The sequence below is a fragment of the Moschus berezovskii genome, chromosome 13 (assembly GCF_049115385.1).
Source record: "Moschus berezovskii isolate FMDL1 chromosome 13, NW_MosBer_1.0, whole genome shotgun sequence".
Classification (NCBI taxonomy): domain Eukaryota; kingdom Metazoa; phylum Chordata; class Mammalia; order Artiodactyla; family Moschidae; genus Moschus; species Moschus berezovskii.
The window spans coordinates 12,406,380-12,429,987 of record NC_142472.1 but is presented as its reverse complement, the minus strand read 5'-3'; positions in this window follow the sequence as shown (position 1 = coordinate 12,429,987).

The window sequence follows — 23,608 nt, the reverse complement described above, 5'->3', positions numbered from 1 at the left end:
AATCCCTGGGTCAGGAAGTTCCCCTGGAGAAGGAAATGGCAACCCACTCCAGTGTTCTTCCTTAGAGAATCCCATGGATGGAAGAGCCTGCCAGACTACAGTCCATGGGGTCACGGACATGACTAAGTGACTTTGCTTCACTTAAGTGAAGTAGACATAGAGAATTTCATAAAAAGGAATACAACTGAGTCAGTTCTAATGAGGTGGATGAGCCTACATATACAGAGTGAATTAAGTCAGAAAGAGAAAGACAAATATCGTATATTAATGCACAGACATGGAATCTAGAGAAATAGCACTGACGATCCTACTTGCAGGGCAGCAAAGGAGACACAGACATTTCGGACACAATGGGGGCAGGTGAGGTGGGATAATACGAGAGAATAGCATTGACACGTATGTATCACCATATGTGAAATAAATAGCGGGAGTTCAGAGCCTTCATTGTCTATGGTGCGTCACCCACTTCCCCACCCCGCCAGGAGTACACTCTCCTCAGGTTTCCAAACAATGTGTCACTAGGGATACACGCTTGCAGATAAACCTCTGAAGAAAAGCAAGACCATTGTTAACATGAAAGCCAGGGTTTGACTTACCTTCTGGGGGAAGGAGGGCAGTGCACTCAGGGAGGAGCAAACAGGACAGTGGGGAGGGGAGTGGCGGGGTGTCTAAGGCCTGGGACAGGCACTGCTCCATATCTTACCCTGAGTGGTGGCTACAGAACATCCATCTCGTCATTGTTCTTTAACTTGCACGTGTAAGTTCTATACATTCTTCCACGTCTTGTTGGTGTTCAAGTCACTCAGTTGTGTCCAGCTCTTTGTGACCCCATGGACTGCAGCACGCCAGGCTTCCATGTCCTTAACCATCTCACACTCATGTCCACTGAGTTGACGGTGCCTTCCAACCATCTCATCCTCTGTTGTCCCGTTTTCTTCCTGCCTTCAAGCTTTCCCAGCATCAGGGTCTTTTCTAATAAGTCGGCTCTTCGCATCAGGTGGCCAAAGTATTGGAGCTTCAGCTTCAGCATCAGTCCCTCTGATGCATATTCAGGGTTGATTTCATTTAGGATTAACTGGCTTGATCTCCTTGCTGTCCAAGGGACTCTCAAGAATCTTCTCCAGCACCACCGTTCAAAAGCATTAATTCTTCGGCGCTCAGTTTTCTTCATGGTCCCACTCTCACATCCATACATGACCACTGGAAAAACCATAGCTTTGACTATAGAGACCTTCAAAGGCAAAGTGATGTCTCTGCTTTTTAAAACGCTGTCTAGGTTGGTCATAGCTTTTCTTCCAAGGAGCAAGCATCTTTTAATTTCAAGGCTGCAGTCACCATCCACAGTGATTTTGGAGCCCAAGAAAATAAAGTCTCTCACTGTTTCCATTTTGTCCCCATTTATTTGCCATGAAGTGATGGAACCAAAGCCATGATCTTAGCTTTTTTTTTTCTTGGCTGTGCTGGGTGTTTGTTGCTGCTCGCGTGCTTTCCAGTTAGGGCAAGTGGGGGCTACTCTGTAGTTACCGTGCTCAGGCTGTTCATTGCCATGGCTTCTTTTGTTTGGGAGCGTGGTCTCTGGGGCACATGGGCTCCAGCACTTGCAGCTCATGGGCTGCAGAGTGCAGGCTCATTAGTTGTGGCACATGGATTCAGCTGCCTGGCAGCATGTGGAATCTTTCCAGACTAGGGATTGAACCAGTATCCCTTGCATGGCAAGGTGGATTCTTGACCACCAAGGAGGCCCTGATCTTAGTTTTTTGAATGTTGAGTTTTAAGCCAGCTTTTTCACAAAGGACACAATTCACAGTTCATAAAAAATAAGATGACTGAACCTCAGCTCAGAATACGTGAGGCCTGTCTCTACCTTTAATTGCCCAAATGACTTTAGACAATTTATTTTTTTAATATTCATTTATCTGGCTGTGCCAGGTCATAGCTGTAACATGTGGGGTCTAGTTTCCTAACCAGAGATTGAACTCCAGGCCCCCTGTACTGGGATCAAGGAGCATTAGCCATTGGACCATGAGGGAAGTTCTGACAATTCATTTCTTATGAGACCCTATTTCCTCAACTGCCAAGAAAGATAATTCCTCTTCCACCCACCTCAACATGGGTGCTGAAAGAGGAAATATTATCATATATTTGAAAGTGCTCTCTAGTATATACACTGCAAAATAATGTAAAAGTAGAGGTATTGGTACTATGGTAAGACCCTTTGCCAGGGACAGCCGTAAATAGAGTAATGCCCATGTCAGGGCCAATGTATTCCATGCCTCCTGTGTATCCCAGAGATTGTTATCAGGCTCTTTGCTATTCTTGGATTCCCTTGGTTGTAGCACGAATATTTGTTCTCTCTTGGGAATAAATGGGTGAAAGAAAAGTTTTGCTGTTGACAGCTCTTTCTAGAGAGAAAGCACAAAATTTATATCCTTAGGCGCACTACAGTTTAATAATAATTTTAGTTGTGCTTGATCATTATGGAAAAAAACCTTCTAAACTGTTATAGCCAAAGGACCTGAGAACAGGGTGAGTCTTGTCCATAAAACAATGTACTTGGAAGAACTTGGAGAAATTTAGGTTACGTAACCATCGCCAGCTGCTGTTTTCTTCCTGTGCACACTAAGAGAGAAAAGCCAGAAGTGGAAATATTGTTTGATAACAACTTGTACAGGGGGATTCCCTGGTGGCTCAGTGGTAAAGAATCTACCTGCCCATGGAGGAGACATGGGTTCAATCCCTGATCTGGGAAGATCCCACACGCCGAGGAGCAACTAAGTCCATGCAGCACAACAGTTGAGACTGTGCTCTAGAGCCTTGGAGCTGCAACGACTGAGCCCACGCACCGCAGCTAGAAGCCTGTGCATCCCAGAGTCCACGCTCCACAGCAAGAGAAGCCGCCACAATGAGAAGCCCGAGACCCGCATCGAGAGAATAGCCCGGGACCGTCACAGCTTGAGAAAACTCCACACAGGGATGAAGGTCCAGCACAGCCAAAAAGAAAGAAAGGAAAAGAACCTGTAATGGGTTGAATTTTGTACCCTCCCAAATTCATATGCCGACATCCTAAACCCTAGTACCTCAAAATGTGCCCTTATGTGGAAATAGGGTCATTCAGGATGTAATTAGATATGATGAAGTCATTAAAGTGAGTCGTAATCCAATATTACTGGTGTCTTTATTGTCATCTGAAAAAAAAAGAAAAATGCACAAGAGTTGTGAGGCAAGTTTAATCTGGGGCAAAATGAGGACGATAGCCCGGGAGATAGCATTTCAGATAGCTCTGAGAAACTGCTCCAAAGAGGTAGGAGGGAAAGTCAGTATTATATATGATTGTGAAGTGAAGTGAAGGGGAGGTATGTGCAGTCAAGCACATTTTTTTGGCAGAGGCTTGCTGCTCGCATGAGGAGCAGATGTCACCATTAATAATTTTAGTGCTTTTGTAGATATGAGGAGATGCAAGAATTGGGCTCATAAAATCTTCTTCTGAAAATAGCTATCAGAAGACTTGTTCAGTTTTCCCCAGTGCACAAAGTGTCTCATTCCTCATCTCCACCCTGAACCCCCTTCAAGGGTGATGAAGGTCTGCAGCAACTCACGATTCAGTCCTTGTAGAGCTAGCTGGCAAGTGCCAGTTTGTAGTTGGCAGTACAAAAGGGGAAATCTGGACATGGAGATGGGTACAGAGAGAACCCAAGGAATGTCTGAGGCTACCCCAAGTGAGGAGAGAGTTCTGGGACACGTTCTTCTGCACACCCCTTAGAGGAACCAATTCTCTGACACCTTGACCGTGGACTTCCAGCATCCACACTGTGGGAGAACACATTTCTGCTGCTGAAACCCACCCAATGCACAGTATTTTGTTACAGCAGCCTTCAAAACTAACAGAGGTAAGGTGTGAAAGTGTTAGTTGCTCAGTCATGCCCGACCCTTTGCGACCCCATGGACTGTAGCCCTCCAGGCTCCCCTGTCTGTGAGATTTCTCAGGCAAGAGTACTGAATGGGTTGCCATGCCCGTCTTCAGGGGATTTCCCAACCCAGGGACCAATCCAGGGTCTCCTGCATAGCAGGCAGATTCTTTACCATTGGAGCCACCTGGGAAGCCCCAATAGCAGTAAAAGGGAGACGAAAAGCATTTCTATGTTGTCTGTGTGGAACCGCATATCCCCCTGGTCAAGTTTTTCTATATTTTCCCTTTTCATTTGGCCTCCAGTGTCCTGTGGATCTCCCAGACCCTGAAGCTGAAACGTGAGCCATCTGCAGGCAGAGAAGCTCATGACTGCCAGTGTCCTACCTAACTTTCATTCCTATGATCCTGCAAAAATTGGCCTCTCTCATGCCTCAGACCTGGGCTATGAAAAATGAGCCACACTCCTGGCCCCTGCTTCCTTCTCATTTATATCTGTTTGTGCTGAGGTCCAGGCAGTGCAACCCAAGCCCACAGGACCCTGACTGCAGCCTTCTCCCCAGCAGCACTCAGCCCCCCAACCCAGAGAAGCAGCCCACTCCACTGGACCAAGCCCCGCTAAGCCCCCGCCTCCTCAAGTCTGCTCCCCGGTCCTGCAGCTGCTTCCCTAAACAAGCCCCCCCAAACAGTCCTTGCTGCTTTTCCTCCCCTCTTTCCATCCACCAAAATAAATGTAAAGAACAGACATGTCAACACAGGGTAGCAGGGGTGAATTGCGAGATTGGAACTGACATATATACACTATTGTGTGTAAAGCAGATAGCTAGTGGAAGCTGCTGCATAGCACTTCTCAGCAGCGCAGGGCTCTGCGATGATCTGGAGGGCTGAGATGGGGCAGGAGGGGAAGAGGTCCCAGGGGCGGGGGTATATGTGTACATATAACTGATTCGCTTTGCTGTAACAGCAGAAACGAACACAACATTGTAAAGCAACTATGCGTGTGTGCTCGGTCCCTTCACCCGTGTCAGACTCTTTGCGGTCCTATGGACTGCACAGCCTGCCAGGATCCTCTGTCCAGCGGATTCTCCAGGCAAGAATATTGGAGTGGGTAGCCATCCCCTTCTTCAGGGGATCTTCCCGACTCAGAGATCAAATCCATGTCTCTTGCAACTCCTATACTGCAGGAAGATTCTTTTACTGCTGAGCCACCGGGGAAGCGCAAAGCAACTAGACCCCTATTTAAAAGAAGAATGGCTCTTTGAGGTTCTCCACACTGGCTGTATATTAGTCTCTGTTGGGTGGTTTGCTTGTTTTTTTTAATGCAGATGTCTGGGCCCATCTCAGACCATTTCAAGCAGAGTCTCTGGTTGGAGGCTGCGGTATAACAAATATGTACCTGGTCTTTGCACTCACTTCTGAGCACAGAGATCCTAAAACCCCTGGAGTTTCCAGGGTGGTAGGACTACCTTTCTTACCCATAACTTATTTTGATGAGCTCCCTCAGGCTATTTGAGTTTATGCTAATGAGGTGACTCAGGGTGGGGCCCTGGGTAGGTATTCAGCATGGCGACTGGTCACCAGAAAGACCAAACCTGGATTAGAAGGTTGGAACTTTCAGCCCCACCCCCAGTTTCTAGAGAGGGGAGGGAGGTTGGACATTTGAGTTAAAGCTCTTGAGATTCTGAGAGCCCCCAGGTGAGCAAACACTTCAAGACTGGGGATGGGTGCACCTGGAGAGGGCATGGATGCCCCCCTCCCTGGCACCTTGCCTGGGCATCTCTTCACTTGGCTCTTCTTCAGTGTATCTTGTAATAAGGCTGGAACCACAAGTAGAGCTTTTCCCTGTGTCCTCTGAGTCCTTCTAGTGAATCATCAACCTGAAATGGGGGGTGAGGACCCCAAAATTTATGGTCAGCAGAAGTGGGGGTCACCTGGGGACCCATCTTACAGCTGATGTGCGGGCAGTCTGGTGTTTGGTTCCTCTGGTAACTAGAGCCCATCCTAAGCTATCGAGGGACCCACCCAGAGTCAGCTCATAAGCGTACACTCAGGTACAGTTGAAAGGGGCTCATTACAAATAACAAGAAATACTCCTCTCCCCCTGTCACTCAGGCAATTCCAGGAGTTTTAGAAATCGTAGTGTCAGGAAACTGAAACAAGGGCCAAATATTAAATAAATCATGCTCCTATCACTCAAGAAATGATAAGAGTTTTAAAAGCCTTATGCCAGGAACTGAGGACAGGCTATATATTTCTTAATTATATCATAATATCACACAAATTCCCAAGACTCAAATTTGATTTCCAGTGAGTTCTATTGAAATCAATAGAAAGAAAACCAACTTTCTCAAACACCCTGGCAAGAGAAAGTGGGAAAAGAATGAGGGAGGGGGAGGAAGGGAGAGAGACTCTGTGTGTGTGTGTGTGTAACACTGCTTCCGTGTGTGTGTGTGTGTGTGTGTGTGTAACACTGCTTCCGTGTGTGTGTGTAACACTGCTTCCGTGTGTGTGTGTGTAACACTGCTTCCGTGTGTGTGTGTATGTCTGTGTGTGTAACACTGCTTCCATAGCCTGCCATGCTATCAACACATATACTTTTGAAATGTAGAGATTTTTACATCAACTGTCTCCAGTAATTTCTGGCTTTCCTTTTAAAAAATGCATCACTAATTATAGGATAGTTATCCCAGCTGGGAGCCTTTTATCCTTGCTGGATACAGCCATTTCCCAGCAAGGCTAAAAACCAGATAAGTGCTATGCGTGGCATTTAAGAAGTCAAATATTACACAAGGTCACATACGAATCACTTTTTCCCCAGATGAATGTGTTATTTTGATGTTCCAGGAAACGTGTTCTAATACATATTTTCTTTTAGCTTCAATTATTAAGCAATTTAAAATGCAGGCCTACATCACATCCCACCAGACCGCCAATCTCTAAGATAGACAGCTTCACATAAGTATAGCTAAGCAACTCTCTATAAATGTGGGACAAAAAGAGAATAAAAAAGAAAACACGAATATTTTCTGTAGCACTTTTCATTTGAACTGTCATCTGAAGTTGGAAGAAGAGTGGCCACAATAACTGTTCCGTGCTCAAGTTTTATTGCTTTCTTTTGGGTTTTTTTTTTTTTTTACCATAGCAACATGTAGAGAATATAAAATTTACAATTAACAACATCTAATCCTTTTCATAGCACATTGGCCTCTGGCATATTGTGTGTTCACATCCTGTCCCCAGACACACACACAGTCACTCACACACTCACCACACGTGTGCACCCCTAACCTCACCAACAGACATGAGTTCGAGCAAACGCAGGGAGATGGTGAGGGCAGGAAAGCCTGGCATGCTGATGTTCATGGGGCTGCAAAGAGTCAGATGTGACTCAGTGACTGAACAACAGCCTTGCCTTGGGAACCCTGACAGCGAATTGAATCATGATGAGCATCAGGAGGTGAGTGGACCAGAACCAGGGAGATGAAGCTTCTATGGAGGAAGAAGATGGGGATTGTCCCTGTTGGGCAGAAAAGAGACATCTGAACGTCTAAAACAATCAGTTCAGTTCAGTTCAGTCGCTCAGTCGTGTCCGACTCTCCGCGACCCCATGAATCACAGCACGCCAGGCCTCCCTGTCCATCACCAACTCCCGCAGTTCACTCAAACTCATGTCCACAGAGTCGGTGATGCCATCCAGCCATCTCATTCTCGGTCGTCCCCTTCTCCTCCCGCCCCCAACCTTTCCCAGCATCAGAGTCTTTTCCAGTGAGTCAACTCGTCACATGAGGTGGCCAAAGTATTGGAGTTTCAGCTTTAGCATCAGTCCTTCCAATGAACACCCAGGATCGATCTCCCTTAGAATGGACTGGTTGGATCTCCTTGCGGTACAAGGGACTCTCAAGAGTCTTCTCCAACACCACAGTTCAAAAGCATCAATTCTTCGGCAATCAGCTTTCTTCACAGTCCAACTCTCACATCCATACATGACCACGGGAAAAACCATAGCCTTGACTAGATGGACCTTTGTTGGCAAAGTAATGTCTCTACTTTTTAAAATATTATCAAGGTTGGTCATAACTTTCCTTCCAAGGAGTAAGCGTCTTTTAATTTCCTGCTGCAATCAGCATCTGCAGTGATTTTGGAGCCCAAAAAAATAAAGTCTGACACTGTTTCCACTGTTTCCCCATCTATTTCCCATGAAGTGATGGGACCAGATGCCCTGACCTTCGTTTTCTGAATGTTGAGCTTCAAGCCAACCTTTTCACTCTCCTCTTTCACTTTCATCAAGAGGCTTTTGAGTTCCTCTTCACTTTCTGCCATAAGGGTAGTGTCATCAGCATATCTGAGATTATTGATATTTCTCCCCGCAATCTTGATTCCAGCTTCTGCTTCTTCCAGCCCAGTGTTCCTCATGATGTACTCTGCATATAAGTTAAATAAGCAAGGTGACAATATACAGCCTTGACGTACTCCTTTTCCTATTTGGAACCAGTCTGTTGTTCCATGTACGGTTCTGACTGTTGCTTCCTGATCTGCATACAGGTTTCTCAAGAGGCAGGTCAGGTGGTCTGGGATTCCCATCTCTTTCAGAATGCTCCACAGTTTATTGTGATCCACACAGTCAAAGGCTTTGGCATAGTCAATGAAGCAGAAATAGATGCTCTTCTGGAACTCTCTTGCTTTCTCCATGATCCAGCGGATGTTGGCAATTTGATCTCTGGTGCCTCTGCCTTCTCTAAAACCTGCTTGAACATCTGGGAATTCACGGTTCAAATATTGCTGAAGCCTGGCTTGGAGAATTTTGAGCATGACTTTACTAGCGTGGGAGATGAGTGCAATTGTGCGGTTAGTTTGAGCATTCTTTGGCATTGCCTTTCTTTGGGATTGGAATGAAGACTGACCTTTTCCAGTCCTGTGGCCACTGCTGAGTTTTCCAAATTTGCTGGCATATTGAGTGCAGCACTTTCACAGCATCATCTTTCAGGATTTGAAATAGCTCCACTGGAATTCCATCACCTCCACTAGCTTTGTTCATAGTGATGCTTCCTAAGGCCCACTTGACTTCACATTCCAAGATGTCTGGCTCTAGGTCAGTGATCACATTATCGTGACTATCTTGGTCATGAAGATCTTTTTTGTACAGTTCTTCTGTGTATTCTTGCCACCTCTTCTTAACATCTTCTGCTTCTGTTAGGTCCATACCATTTCTGTCTTTTATCGAGCCCATTTTTGCATGAAATGTTCCCTTGGAATCTCTAATTTTCTTGAAGAGATCTCTTGTTTTTCCTTTTCTGTTGTTTTCCTCTATTTCTTTGCATTGATTGCTCAGGAAGGCTTTCTTATCTCTCCTTGCTATTCTTTGGAACTCTGCATTCAGATGCTTATATCTTTCCTTTTCTCCTTTGCTTTTCGCTTCTCTTCTTTTCACAGCTATTTGTAAGGCCTCCTCAGACAGCCATTTTGCTTTTTTGCATTTCTTTTCCATGGGGATGGTCTTGGTCCCTGTCTCCTGTACAATGTCATGAACCTCCGTCCAGAGTTCAACAGGCACTCTATCTATCAGATCTAGTCCCTTAAATCTATTCCTCACTTCCACTATATAATCATAAGGGGTTTGATTTAGGTCATATCTGAATGGTCTAGTGGTTTTCCCTCCTTTCTTCAATTTAAGTCTGAATTTGGGAATAAGGAGTTCATGATCTGAGCCACAGTCAGCTCCTGGTCTTGTTTTTGCTAACTGTATAGAGCTTCTCCATCTTTGGCTGCAAAGAATATAATCTATCTGATTTCGGTGTTGACCATCTGGTGATGTCCATGTGTAGAGTCTTATCTTGTGTTGTTGGAAGAGGGTGTTTGCTATGACCAGTGCGTTCTCTTGGCAAAACTCTATTAGCCTTTGCCCTGCTTCGTTCTGTGCTCCAAGGCCAAATTTGCCTGTTACTCCAGGTGTTTCTTGACTTCCTACTTTTGCATTCCAGTCCCCTATAATGAAAAGGACATCTTTTTTGGGTGTTAGTTCTAAAAGGTCTTGTAGGTCTTCATTGAACCATTCAACTTCGGCTTCTTCAACGTTACTGGTTGGGGCATAGGCCTGGATTACTGTAATATTGAATGGTTTGCCTTGGAAATGAACAGAAATCATTCTGTCATTTTTAAGATTGCATCCAAGTACAGCATTTTGGACTCTCTTGTTGACCATGATGGCTACTCCATTTCTTTTAAGGGATTCCTGCCCACAGTAGTAGATATAATGGTCATCTGAGTTAAATTCACCCATTCCAGTCCATTTTAATTCACTGATTCAAGAGAATCCCAAATAAGATGGTAGGTATTGCGAGGGGGCATCAGAGGGCAGACACACTGAAATCATAATCACAGGAAACTAGTTGATCTGATCACATGGACCACAGCCGAATGTGGTCCACTGGAGAAGGGAATGGCAAACCACTTCAGTATACTTGCCTTGAGAACCCCATGAACAGTATCAAAGGGCAGAATGATAGGATACTAAATGAGGAATTCTCCAGGTCGGTAGGTGCCCAGTATGCTACTGGAGATCAGTGGAGAAGTAACTCTAGAAGGAATAAAGGGATGGGGCAAAAGCAAAACCAATATCCAGTTGTGGATGTGACTGATGCTAGAAGCAAGGTCCGGTGCTGTAAAGAGCAATATTGCATAGGAACCTGGAATGTTAGGTCCATGAATCAAGGCAAATTGGAAGTGGTCAAACAGGAGATGGCAAGAGTCTAAAACAATGGAAGGGGCTAATGTACATAGAACTGATTTGCACAGGAGAGTACAGTTCTGTTTCTTTAGCTGTCCATGGTTCCTTAGCAGAAAAATAGGAATGAAAGCGGAATTTCAGAATCGTGGAAGGAAACAACTGCCTCCCATGTGCCTCCCCCTCAAGCCATCTCCACACCTCCCGGAGCTTTTCACAAGCAGATATCTTCAAGTCAGAGTCTATCCTCATCTCTCTAAGTCCCTTATATTTTAAACCCAATGCAACCTTCATTTCTGCCCTGACACAGCTCCTAACAGTTATCTCCTAATGACGAGCCTAGCTGAAGCCTCTACAGCACTTGACATTATTAACAAATGGCCTTAACCCCCACTCCCTTAGCTTCTAGAACACCCTTCTCTTGTGACTCCTTCTTTGGCTGCTTCTCCTGCGTGCCCATAAGTGTCTGGATCCCCAGCTTCTTTCCTGGCCTCCTTCTTGTTCTTATTCTACATCCTTTTCTTGGACAATCTCCTGCATTCTCTTGGCTTCTGCTTCTATCCTTAGAGTTCTCCAAACCATCTCCTGACCTGTCTGTGGAGCCCTATCCCAAGGTCACAGGTGTGGAGCCCTGTACCAAGGTCACAGGATAAACATCTCTGGAACTGACCAAACCCCATAGCAACTGGTGCCTTGAGCCTCTGAGTTTAAACCAGTCAGTTCCCTGACCCCATATGACATAAAATACCCACTTTATAGCATCCTAAAGTAAAGTTGCTCAGTCATGCCCGACTCCTTGCAACCCCATGGATTATAGCCTACCAGGCTCCTCTGTCCATAGGATTTTCCAGGCAAGAGTACTGGAGTGGGTTGCCATTTCCTTCTCCAGGGCATCTTCCTGACCCAGGGATCGAACCTGGGTCTCCAGCATTGCAGGCAGATGCTTAACCATCTGAGCCACCAGAGAAGCCTTATAGCATCCTAACCAATCACCTAATGCCACCATTCCTGTAGGAATTTTCTCTGTCTTGAGGCTATAAAAATTGGCTGTAAGCCTGTGAAAGGGTTTGGCTCTCCCTTGAGCTGGTCTGCAATACTTTGGCCACCTCATGCGACGAGTTGACTCACTGGAAAAGACTCTGATGCTGGGAAAGGTTGGGGGGCGGGAGGAGAAGGGGACGAGCGAGAATGAGATGGCTGGATGGCATCACCGACTCTGTGGACATGAGTTTGAGTGAACTCCGGGAGTTGGTGATGGATAGGGAGGCCTGGCGTGCTGTGATTCATGGGGTCGCGGAGAGTCGGACACGACTGAGTGACTGAACTGAACTGAACTGTGCTGGTCTGCTGTTCTAACAGCATTTCCCACTCTAATAAACTTAATTCTCCTCTCATTCTGCCTCATATCTGGAAATTCTTTTCCAGTCCATGCGGAGACCATGACACTGACTATTCCCCATTGGTCCTGGTCCGTGTCCCCAGCTGCCCACTGGCCATCTCTTCCTTTCTGCCTTCTGAGCATCTCATACTGAGCATCTCCAAAACCAAACTAAAAATAAATAAGCATAACACCAAAAATGCCCCATACTCGTTCTTTCCCTGAGTTAATGGGACTGAACCTTTAGTCACGGCACTTGGGCTGTGATGACAAAATGGAATAGACAGGGTGGCTTAAAGAACAGATACTCATATCTCACAGCTCTGGAGGCAGCGAAGTCCAAGATCAAGGTGCCAGCAGACTGTTTCTGGCGAGAGCTTTCTTCCTGGCTGGGAGATGGCCATTCACTCGCTACGTGCCCACATGGAGCAGGGATAGACGACAGGGACGAAGAGCGCTCTCTTGTGTCTTCTGAGAGCACTAATCCTATTAGATTAGGGCCCCATCCTTATGACTTTACACTTCACTCTCTTCTAAAGGTCTTATTTCCAGACACAGTTACATTGGAGGTTAGGGTTTCAACATACAAAGCGGGGGGCGGGCGGTAGGCACAATTCAGTCCATACCAGGCACCATGTCCCAAGGTGGTGTGCGTCCTTTCCTCTTCCTCTCCCCCACAGTCATCTGGACACCCCAGCTTATGAGCTGTTGGCCCCAGATTTCTCTTTAACCCATTCCTGCCTTCCGCCTCTACCATTACGCTTCCAGTTCAGGGTCCCTTGTGCCTTGCCTGGGCCACTCCCTGTGGTTGGACGGCTGTTCCTCCTCTGCGGTCCTTCCACTGCGGTGCTGCTAGGTCGGCATCCCAAATAACAGACCTGGTCGGGATGGCCATGAACTGATCAAGCCACAATGTCCCCTAAACTAGCCCTCATCTAACCACGCGGTGGTTATGGTCACGCTGGAGACGGTCTCACTTCCAACCCTGGTCCCCAGGCTTCATGTGCTGACCACACTGAGCTTCTGTCTGTCCCACCATGTGTCACCCATCTTCACACCGCCTCCCTTCCTCCCTTCCTTCAGCCAGGAGTTCCCACTACTTGGAATGTGCCTCCCTTCCTCCTTCACGTGGTGAGTTCATCCCCACCTTTCAGGCCCCAGTTTAGCACCATCTCCAAGGAGCATTTCTCAGCCCCCAGGACTCAGCTGTCCCGGCATCCCATTCACATCCCTGTTGCAGCACCTGCCAGGTTTATCCATCCGTCTCATCAGACCTGTGGGTCCTCATGAATACTGACGGATTCTCCCTAGATCTTGAACACCTGCACTCCACCCAGACTATCTGATAAATGCAAAGAGAAATAAGTATGTTTTAGGGAACCCAGCCTGGTGCTCTGTGACGACCTAGAGGTGTGGGATGGGGAGGGGTGGGAGGGAGACTCACGAGGGAGGGGCTATATATGCACTTATGGCTGATTCGAGTTGCCATACAGCAGAAATTAACATTGTAAAGCAATTACCCTTCAAGTAAAAAATAATAAATAAGAAATGAGTGTGTTTCAGCAAAGGCAGGAGCAGACATGCTATTCAAACTTTGCCCTTAACTTTTCTCATTTAAAAAAAGTAAATCTTAAAATATTTTTTATTATTAAAATATATTAAAGTCTTAAAAATAATAGTAAAATCTTTAAATATTTTTTAGTTATGTATTTAATGGACCATTTAATTCCTCTGAATACAGAAATATTAGACTTTAAATATGGATGCATTATTCCTTTTATGTTTATGTACATGTTTTTTTTAATTAAGAAGATCACCTAGATAACAAATCAGTTCTTCCATTTTCAAAAAATTGTACACTACTTACAACCAGATACTTCATGTAGGATTCAAATATGATTTTAAGTCAATTATATAAAGGTAAGGACCATTATATTTTAGTGTCACTCACCTTTAATATTTATTTTAGGTTTAATTTTAAAGAAACCTAAAAGAAAAAGGTTACAAATATTCTGAATTTAAAGCTCCTCTTGGGATGAATGGTCTGACCTCTGGTCTAGAGCACCAGGTTTTTTAAAGATTGTATAAAAGGTGGGTTGATATTAAAACAAAAGTCTTCTTAATTAGCCAGGACAAATCTCTGCACATTACTGGCCATATGCTCCCAGAACAGCATCTCTTCTCACAAGAATCCTTTGAAATGAAATATCTACCAGAGGTGGAAATGAAGACAAAACCACACAGAATCATGTGAGGAGAACAGAGCTGGAAACATCAGGCGGTCTTTACAGGAATCGCTTCTTACCTATTAAACCAGATTTTATAAAATCAAGCTGCTGAGGGAAAGCTTTTTTGTGAGCAGGAATCCTACGGTGAGGAGATTCAAAGACACAGAAATGTTCAGGAGTCAGGACGTTTCTATGACCTTAGACGATGCTTCAATATTCCCTCTAATTAACATCATCTGGGAGCCTTTGCTTAAGGATGAAGGGAAGGAAGTCTATCTCTGAAATCAGAGAAATCTCAGGCAGAACAGAGCTAGGCCTCCCTGTACCAAGAATGGGTCCTGAGCAGTCCAGAAACACGATATTTCTCTCACAACTGAATAAAGATGAATCACCACCAAGTCACCGATTTCATGAAACTAAGAAGTCGAGCCACCAGGGCTCAGCAGTGCTGGGCAACGGGATAGGGGCAGGGGGCTGGGTGTTCCACAGGGGGTTTCCAGCCTGGGACGCCAGTGATTGCACCCTCAGCAGGTGCAGGAACACATCTGCTCTGTCTTTACATGTTGGTGTGCACCCCACGCCTGGTGCTGGCCAGATCCTGGTGGTAGATTTCTCTCTTTCTACTTCCTGCTTCCAAAACTGCTCCCCACCCACGTCACCAATGCCTACTGCCTAGTTGTTTCTCAGCCCAACTTTTGCCTCTTGCCACCCCATTGCCTGCAATGCCGTTTTGACATCCCACTCCACCCCCCTCACCTGACAACTTGCTGTTCAGTTCTTACAATTCAGCTCTGTCACCTCCTCCAGGAAGCCTTCCCTGACCCTTCCCTCCCAAAGCTGAGTTAGGGTCCTTCTGCAGGCTGTGAGGAAGACTGTTCTAGGCCTCTCTCCGAGCTTCTGCTGGCCTTCTGGCAATCTCAGGTGTTCGTTGGCATGTAGAAGCATCACCCCAGTCTCTGCCTTTACCTTCACATGGCATTCTCCCTGTGTGCCTGTGTGTTTCCCATGTTCCCCTTTTTACCAAGATGCCAGTCATACTGGCATAGGACTCACTCTAAAGACTTCATTACCTCACTAAAGACCCTCTCTCCAAATACAGTCACTTTCTGAGGTCCTGGGTATTAGAGATTCCTGGATATGAATTTGGGGGCCAGGGACATGATAACAGACCCCATTATCTGTATTTCCTTAAAGCCCTCAATTATCCCTGTCACTGCTTTGTAACTGTACATGCAAAGGGCTGCTTCCTTCACTGGACCGTGAGTGCCTTTGCAGAAGGTCCTGTGTTCTCTGATCTTTATGTATCCAGTGCCCAACGTAAGAACCAAATGACTGAAAGAATGAAAGTGAAATTGTTAGTCGCTCAGCTGTGTCTGGATCTCTGCAACCCCATAGACTTTAGGCCTCCAGGTTCCTATATCCATGGAGTTCTCCAGGCAAGAATATTGGAGGGTGTATCCTTTCCTTTCTCCAGGGGATCTTCCTGACCCAGGGATCAAACCCAGGTCTCCTGCATTGCAGGCAGATTTCTTTACTGCTGAGCCAGCAGGGAAGCCCTCGCAAATGAACGAATGAGTGAATAAGGCCAGAATGAATGAACTGTGAACAGATTCACTTCAAAGCCACCTTAAACATGCATTTTTGTGTTTGGTTTTGTGTACCAGATTACACACAGATGACACATTACACACATGCTGTGTAGGTATGATAAGAATCTATGTATGATGTGCAGAATGTGTGTAAGAAAGAATGTTATATAGCTATGCTAAGAATGGTTTAATCCCCATCAATTCCACCTCAACTGAGTATCTGTCAACTTTTTGCCAGCTCGGAACCAGATCCCTTCCTTCCTTTTCTTCTGTCTGGTTTTATCACCAAGATGGGGCTTCCTCTGAACCTTTTCTCTTTCCCACCCCAGTAAGTAGTTTCCCCGAGTCACAGCCATGGGGTGGATGCAAAGACCGTCCTGGGGCTCCTGGTGCATAACCCTGCTTCCATCGCTAGTTTTGTTCCTCTTGTCTTTGCACAGCTCCAAGGCACTGACCTTGCCCTTCCCCAGGCGCTGCGCTCTGGCACTCCTTGCTCTGCTAGTTCCTCCCCCAGGGGAGGTTTGCGCAGGAAGGGAAGTGTTCCTGGGCAGGATTCTGCCCAGAAGGCTATCCCATTCCCACATTACTTGGAAATTGTTGGTTCCATAATTATTTCCTAATTCTCACTGCAAATATTCTCATAGCAAACCCAGAGACCTCAGACCCAGCCACTCTGGGGAAATGGTAGTTGAACTTGTCCTCGGATCCAGATAAACTCTCCTGCTCTTCTGTTCCCACGACATTTGGGTTACGAGTGCTCAGAATAGTTTCAAAAGCTCTGAGGCATCTCCACATTTGAGTTTGCTCTGGTTCATTCTTAGTTATTCTCACTGTCCTCACCTCTGCTATTTCCCCCTCTGGGAGTTTTACTCACTGACCATTAGAAGGACCTGGCACCCCAACACAACACAGTCAGATGCAGAAAAGAACATATACAAGCATGCGTGTGTGTGTGTGTTTCAACTGCATACTGGCCTGATTTGCACAAGTATTTTTAATAAATACACTTACATTAAAATTCAGGAACAAGAACTGTGTCCTGAGTGTCAATGTGGCTCAGTTTCTAGAAGTGAATGGAAATATCAATCCATTTGGAAACCTGCTCTTAGCTTATAAAAGGGCTGCTGCTGCTGCTGCTGCTAAGTCACTTCAGTCGTGTCCGACTCTGTGTGACCCCATAGACAGAAGCCCACCAGGCTCCCCCTTCCCTGGGATTCTCCAGGCAAGAACACTGGAGTGGGTTGCCATTTCCTTCTCCAATGTGTGAAAGTGGAAAGTGAAAAGTGAAAGTGAAGTCGCTCAGTCATGTCCAACCCTTAGCGACCCCACGGACTGCAGCCTACCAGGCTCCTCCATCCATGGGATTTTCTAGGCAAGAGTACTGGAGTGGCTTGCCATTGCCTTCTCCGATAAAAGGGCTAGTTGAGTTTAACTTTTACCTTTGTATGTTCAGTCATGTCTGACTCTTTTATGACCCCATGGACTGTAGTCCACCAGGCTCCACTGCCCATGGGACTTTCCAGGCAAGAATAGTGGAGTGAGGTGCCATTTCCTACTCCAGGGGACCTTCCCAACCCAAGAGTAGAACCTGCCTCTCTTGTGTCTCCTGCATTGGCAGGAGGATTCTCTACCACTAGCGCCACCTGGGAAGCCCAAGTTAAACCTTACCGTGACTTAACCATGGGCTGCCTCCAGAGGTCATGCTTAGAAGCTTTGAAGTCTACCCTTTCCTCTGCTTCTTCCTAGCAGTTGGGCCTGGGGCTACCTACTATAGTTCTATTTCTCTTCTGCAGAGTGGCCATATGAACAGCAGTTCACGCACAGGATTCTGATCATTAAACAAGACAATACATCACATTTAAAGCTTCAGTCAGTTCAGTCACTCAGTTGTGTCCAACTCATTGCGACTCCATGGACCACAGCACACCAGGCTTCCCTGTCCATCACCAACTCCCGGAGTTTACCCAAACTCATGTCCATTGAGTCAGTGATGCCATCCAACCATCTCATCCTCTGTCATCCCCTTCTCCTCATGCCTTCAATCTTTCTCAGAATCAGGGTCTTTTCAAATGAGTCAGCTCTTCGTATCTGGTGGCCAAAGTAATGAGTTTCAGCTTCAACATCAGTCCTTCCAATGAACTCTCATGACTGATCTCCTTTAGGATGGACTGGATGGATCTCCTTGTAGTCTAAGGGACTCTCAAGAACCTTCGCCAATACCATAGTTCAAAAGCATCAATTTTTACTTGGTGTTTAATGGCACACAACAAGCCCTGAATAGATATTACTAATGTTAATGTTACTAATATGTATAGGTCTGTGTGGCTCCATGTCCATACTCTCAAAGATATCTAAGAAATTTTTCTGTAGGTTTTCTTTGTTTGCATTTTCTCTTTTTCATGGTTAGGGATGATCAAAATTCCTTATATGTGTGTGTGCATGCTAAATCACTTCAGTTGTATCCGACTCTTTGCAATCCTATGGACTGTAGCCTGCCAGGCTCCTCTATCCATAGGATTCTCCAAGCAAGAATACTGAAGTGGATTGCCATGCACTCCTCCAGGGGGTCTTCCGAACCCAGGGATCAAACTCGCATCTCTTACATTTCCTGCATTGGTAGGTGGGGTCTTTACCACTGGCACCACCTGTGAAGCCCATATGCTGCTGCTGCTGCTGCTAAGTCACTTCAGTCGTGTCCAACTCTGTGCGACCCCATAGACGGCAGCCCACCAGGCTCCCCCGTCCCTGGGATTCTCCAGGCAAGAACACTGGAGTGGGTTGCCATTTCCTTCTCCAAAGCAGGAAAGTGAAAAGTGAAAGTGAAGTCGTTCAGTCGTGTCCGACCCTTAGCGATCCCACGGACTGCAGCCTACCAGGCTCCTCCATCCATGGGATTTTCCAGGCAAGAGTACTGGAGTGCAGTGCCATGGGAAGCCCATATACTGTGGTAGAAAATAGCAAATACAGACAAACAAGCAGTTTCCAACTGAGACAAGTGCTTGAAATAATAAAAGAAGGTGTTAGGAGACAGTATGAAACAGGAGGCCCTTTAGAATGGATCATCAGGGAAAGTTCTCCTGCAATAGTGACGTTTAACTGAAGTCTGAAGGATTAAGGATGAATAGGAGACCATCTGATGAAAATAAGCAAGATATTCCCAGAATTAGGGAACCCTTTTCCAGTGGTCATGTATGGATGTGAGAGTTGGACTGTGAAGAAAGCTGATCGCCGAAGAATTGATGCTTTTGAACTGTGGTGCTGGAGAAGACTCTTGAGAGTCCCTTGTACTGCAAGGAGATCCAACCAGTCCATTCTAAAGGAGATCAGTCCTGGGTGTTCATTGGAAGGACTGATGCTAAAGCTGAAACTCCAATACTTTGGCCACCTCATGCAACGAGCTGACTCACTGGAAAAGACTCTGATGCTGGGAGGGATTGGGGGCGGGAGGAGACAGGGTCAACAGAGAATGAGATGGCTGGATGGCATCACTGACTCGATGGACATGAGTTTGAGTGAACTCTGGGAGTTGGTGATGGACAGGGAGGCCTGGCATGCTGTGATTCATGGGGTCGCAAAGAGTCGGACACGACTGAGCGACTGAACTGAACTGAAACCAAACTGTAAAAAGATATCCTGACCCACAACTCTGGGACCCCACTGGTGGTCCCTTTAAATGACCCACCATGTTGAATCAAGGAGAAATGTCATTGACTCTTCCTTCTCCATCTTCGGCCTGAAGCTTTCCTAGACGGCCCATACTGTTTTGCTCGTGATTTAAAAAAGAAGAACAAGAGCAGTCAGGAAGTATCTGACTGCAGGGTGTTCAGTCAGCATTGCGATAGTCCAAACGACCACAATCCCCACTGCAGAGGTGGTTTTCTTTCATTTGACCCTAGTCAATCACATTTCAAACTCAGGTGGCCTGAGGTTTTGAGACCAGAACCTCTCATGTCCCTTTGTCTGAGCCCATGGTTTAGACGGACAGTGGCCCACATGCTGACAGCGTGGTCACCTGGTGACCTGACAGGTAGAGGTCACCACGTGCTCTACCTCAGGGGGAGTGTGAAGGTGGGGTTCACCCCTCCCCACTCTTTACGCTGCTCTGATCATGCCGCCAACGCCCTTCACATTCCGGCCGAGGGGGAGGAGCAATAAAAGATAGAATTGGGAGTTAGGGAGACAGCAGAGAGGAAAGCAAGGAGAAAGGAAAACGTTATCAGGACAGGAGGGGATAAGAAAAGCCCAGAGATGGGAATATTCCATAGGAAACTGGACCTACTCACGCAGGGAGAGAAACATTGAAAACAACGATAGATACTGACACACACACACTATTGACAGCCTGCATAAAACAGACAACTGATGGGAAGCCACTGAATAGTACAGGGAACTCTACTTAATTCTTCGCACCCATGCTAAATCACTTCAGTCGTGTCCGACTCTTTGTGACTCCATGGACTGTAGCCTGCCAGGCTCCTCTGTCCATGGGATTTCCCTGCAAGAATACTGGAGTGGTTGCCATTTCATCCTCCAGAGAATCTTTCCAATCCAGGGACTGAACCCACTTCTCTTGTGTCTCCCGCATTGGTAGGCAGGTTTTGTTTTGTTTTTTGTTTTTCTTACCACTAGAGCCACCTGGGAAGCCCACTTAATTCTCTGTAGTGGCGTAAATGGGAGGGAAATCTTAAAGGGGGAGGATATATGTATTTGTGTGGCTGATCCATCTTGCTACGCAGTAGAAACTAACACAACATTGTAAAAAAAAAATACTGCAATAAAAAATTGAGAAAAAATAAAACATCTGTGGATAGCTACAGAAAATAAAATAGTTTTTAAAAATACAGGTTTATCACATTCCTTTATTCCTGCCCCCAAGTACACATAGGTACACCTGGGCCCAAAAATATACAGATTTCTATTTTACAAGTGCCCATAAGAAGATTCCCTACATTCTGCCCAAATGCCAAAACAAAACACTGAGCCTGTGATCCAGATTGGACTATGCATCTGTGTATATTGATATGTTTGTTTTGCTTTCTTCGGTAACACAAGCCTCAAGACATCACACCTCACGGGTTCCCACATAAATGCCCTGGCCGAGTCTGCCTTTCCAGTGTTCTGAGGAAGAAACTGCTAGGCCCACATTGCTCCCCAGTAGAGGAGGTCCTGATATTTTCTTCATGAGGACCTGCTTTGACGTCGTCCTTGCAGGGGGAAGGGAGACAGAAGGAGGAGGAAACGGGGAGGGAGATCAGCTCCGACCAGGAGGCTGAAGGCACATACTGGAGTTGAGGATGACCTGTGACCGGCTATGATTCTGACATCAATCAACAGATTATCATTGGCCTCTTGGTGACAGCTGCTCTATTCACTCTGCACCTCCCCCCAGCCCCAAACAGGACCCAGTGTGGGGCTCTGAATGGCAGTTCATTAACTGAGCACCCCCCAGATGCTGCACTCAATGAGATACTGTTCCAGCTCCTACAGATTCCATCCTCTGAAGAGGAAGAGAAATGGACATTGACGACCACCTAAAAAAAACCCCACACAGTTCTATCGTCCAGACAAATATAAATCTGTACACACTCATACACTCACTTTTCTGCCCCAGCTTCCACTTCCCACTACTGGAAAATTAGAAAAGCATGTCCACCCTTGGGGCAGATGAGCCCCGAGCCCCACAGGCCCAGGGTTCTGCTCATTACAGCTATCCAGAGAGGCCCAGCTCATTGCACACATTTTACATCTAGAATCCAAGGGAAGAGGATCTGGGGTTTATTCTAGGTTCCAAAGAGTATTATGGTAGCATCTCTGGATATTTTGATAATGTACCAAAAAAAAAAAGGAGGGATAAAAACTGAATATCCCTTTGTATCTTTTTTCAAAACACCAACTGAAGCTTCCAAATGTTACAAGAATTTTTCATTAATGCTTTTGATATCTGTCTAGGCATCTGCATATGTTAATGGATATTTCTACTTAATCCAGATGACAGGGTTCCACATCCCTCATAAACAAAAGTTCCTCAGCTGTGGTTCTCTGTTTTACTAATTCAGAAACCTGACATTTCTGGAGGTGCCGCGACAAGTAATTTCACGATGATAAATTTTCTGAGACAAAATTCTCTGCTCTACGGAACTCAAAAGTAATTTAAAAGGAAAATAAACAGTTCCGACATTTAATGAGTAAACAAACGTGGCAGGATAATTTATTGAGATATTAATTTGTGATTCTTTTCTTGCTCCTAGAGGAGCTTGGAAAGATGGAAAGGGATTGTCCTTCTCCCAGGCGAGAAGGTGGGTGTGTTCTAAATGTGGACGCCTTTGCTCTGTTACTGATAGTGTCTTGTCCTGAGATCCACGATCGAGACTGCAGAGCACACATCCATGAAAGGAACTGCACATACAGACAGCAACAGACCCACAGCAGCTGGGCTTGGGGGATGGAAGGAGAGGTTTCCCAAGATATGGGAAGGGAGGGCGTCACGGTCATTCTGCAGAGGGACCAGGAGGATCTGGAGTAGATGGTCCCCGGGTTTCCCCAAACAGCGTCATCTGAACTACTCTGGTTACAGGTGATCATTCCCAGTGCTACCCTTGGTCATGAGAATTCTGAACTAAACTGGTCCAGGCTTCACTCCCCAGTGGTATGTTCTGCTCAGCAACCTTAGGTTAAATTACAGAGACTGGTAATCAATTTTTCGCATCTCTGCCCATTAAGAGGTGGAATCTGTGTTTCTCCATCCTCTGAATCAGGCCTTGGCCATGTGACTTGCTTTGACCAACAGAACACAAGAGGAAACTTGAAAGGGACCTGCTCATTTGGAATTGTCTTCTCTTGCTTTTTCTGGAACAGTCCCCAGGTGCAGAAGCCTGAGACTGCCTCCTTGAGGCTGGGCAAACATGACCCAGCAGCCTGTATTCTCAGAGCCCACCACCAGATACGAGGGAGGCCGCTGGGACCAACAGCCCCTAGGTGACCCAGCTGTGCAGCTGCAAAGGTGAAGTCATTAAAGACCACTGGAAGAATCACTCGGCTAAACTCAGGCCACGCTGGCAACCTATAAAAAGCAGGAGATAGAGTGTGGGGAGGTTTGTGCTGACGCGATAAATGACACCAGGCTTTAACAAGACTCAGACAGTAAAGAATCTGCCTGCAATGCAGGAAACCCCGGGTTTCAGCCCTGAGTCAGGAAGATCCCCTGGAGAAGGGAATGGCAGCCCACTCCAGCATTCTTGCCTGGAGAACTCCATAGACAGAGGAGCCTGGCGGGCTACAGTCCCTGGGGTCGCAAAGAGTCGGACACAACTGAGCAACTAACACCTTAACCAGATGGCGTTCTAGGCACCCTTCTACTCCAGTAGCATCACACAAGTCATGTTAAGCCTTGCCAATAACAGCTAGCACAGAGCCAGGCAAAAGCCCGGGCACCACATTAGTCAGGGATCTCCCACAAGTTGACAGCGTTTTCAAGCCACAGCAGTCCCTGGGCACAGTTTTTCTCTCCAGAAACTCAGGATAGAACTGTGTTAGTGCTGCTGGCTCACAGTGTGGCCACTGTCCCCCTGTCCCTCTTCCTCACCATGGACTGTCCTCACCTGCCCAATCCTCCCTGAGAGGAACTGCAACTTCACTGCCATGGCCTGACCTGGAAGCAGACCTTGAGCAGCGGCACTGTGGCCAACTGATGGCTTTCTCTTAACTCAGGGTCTCCAGGTGTTATAGGTGGACTTGCGTCCTTCCCACACCTCAAGTTCATATGTTCAAGTCCTAACGCCAGCGCATCAC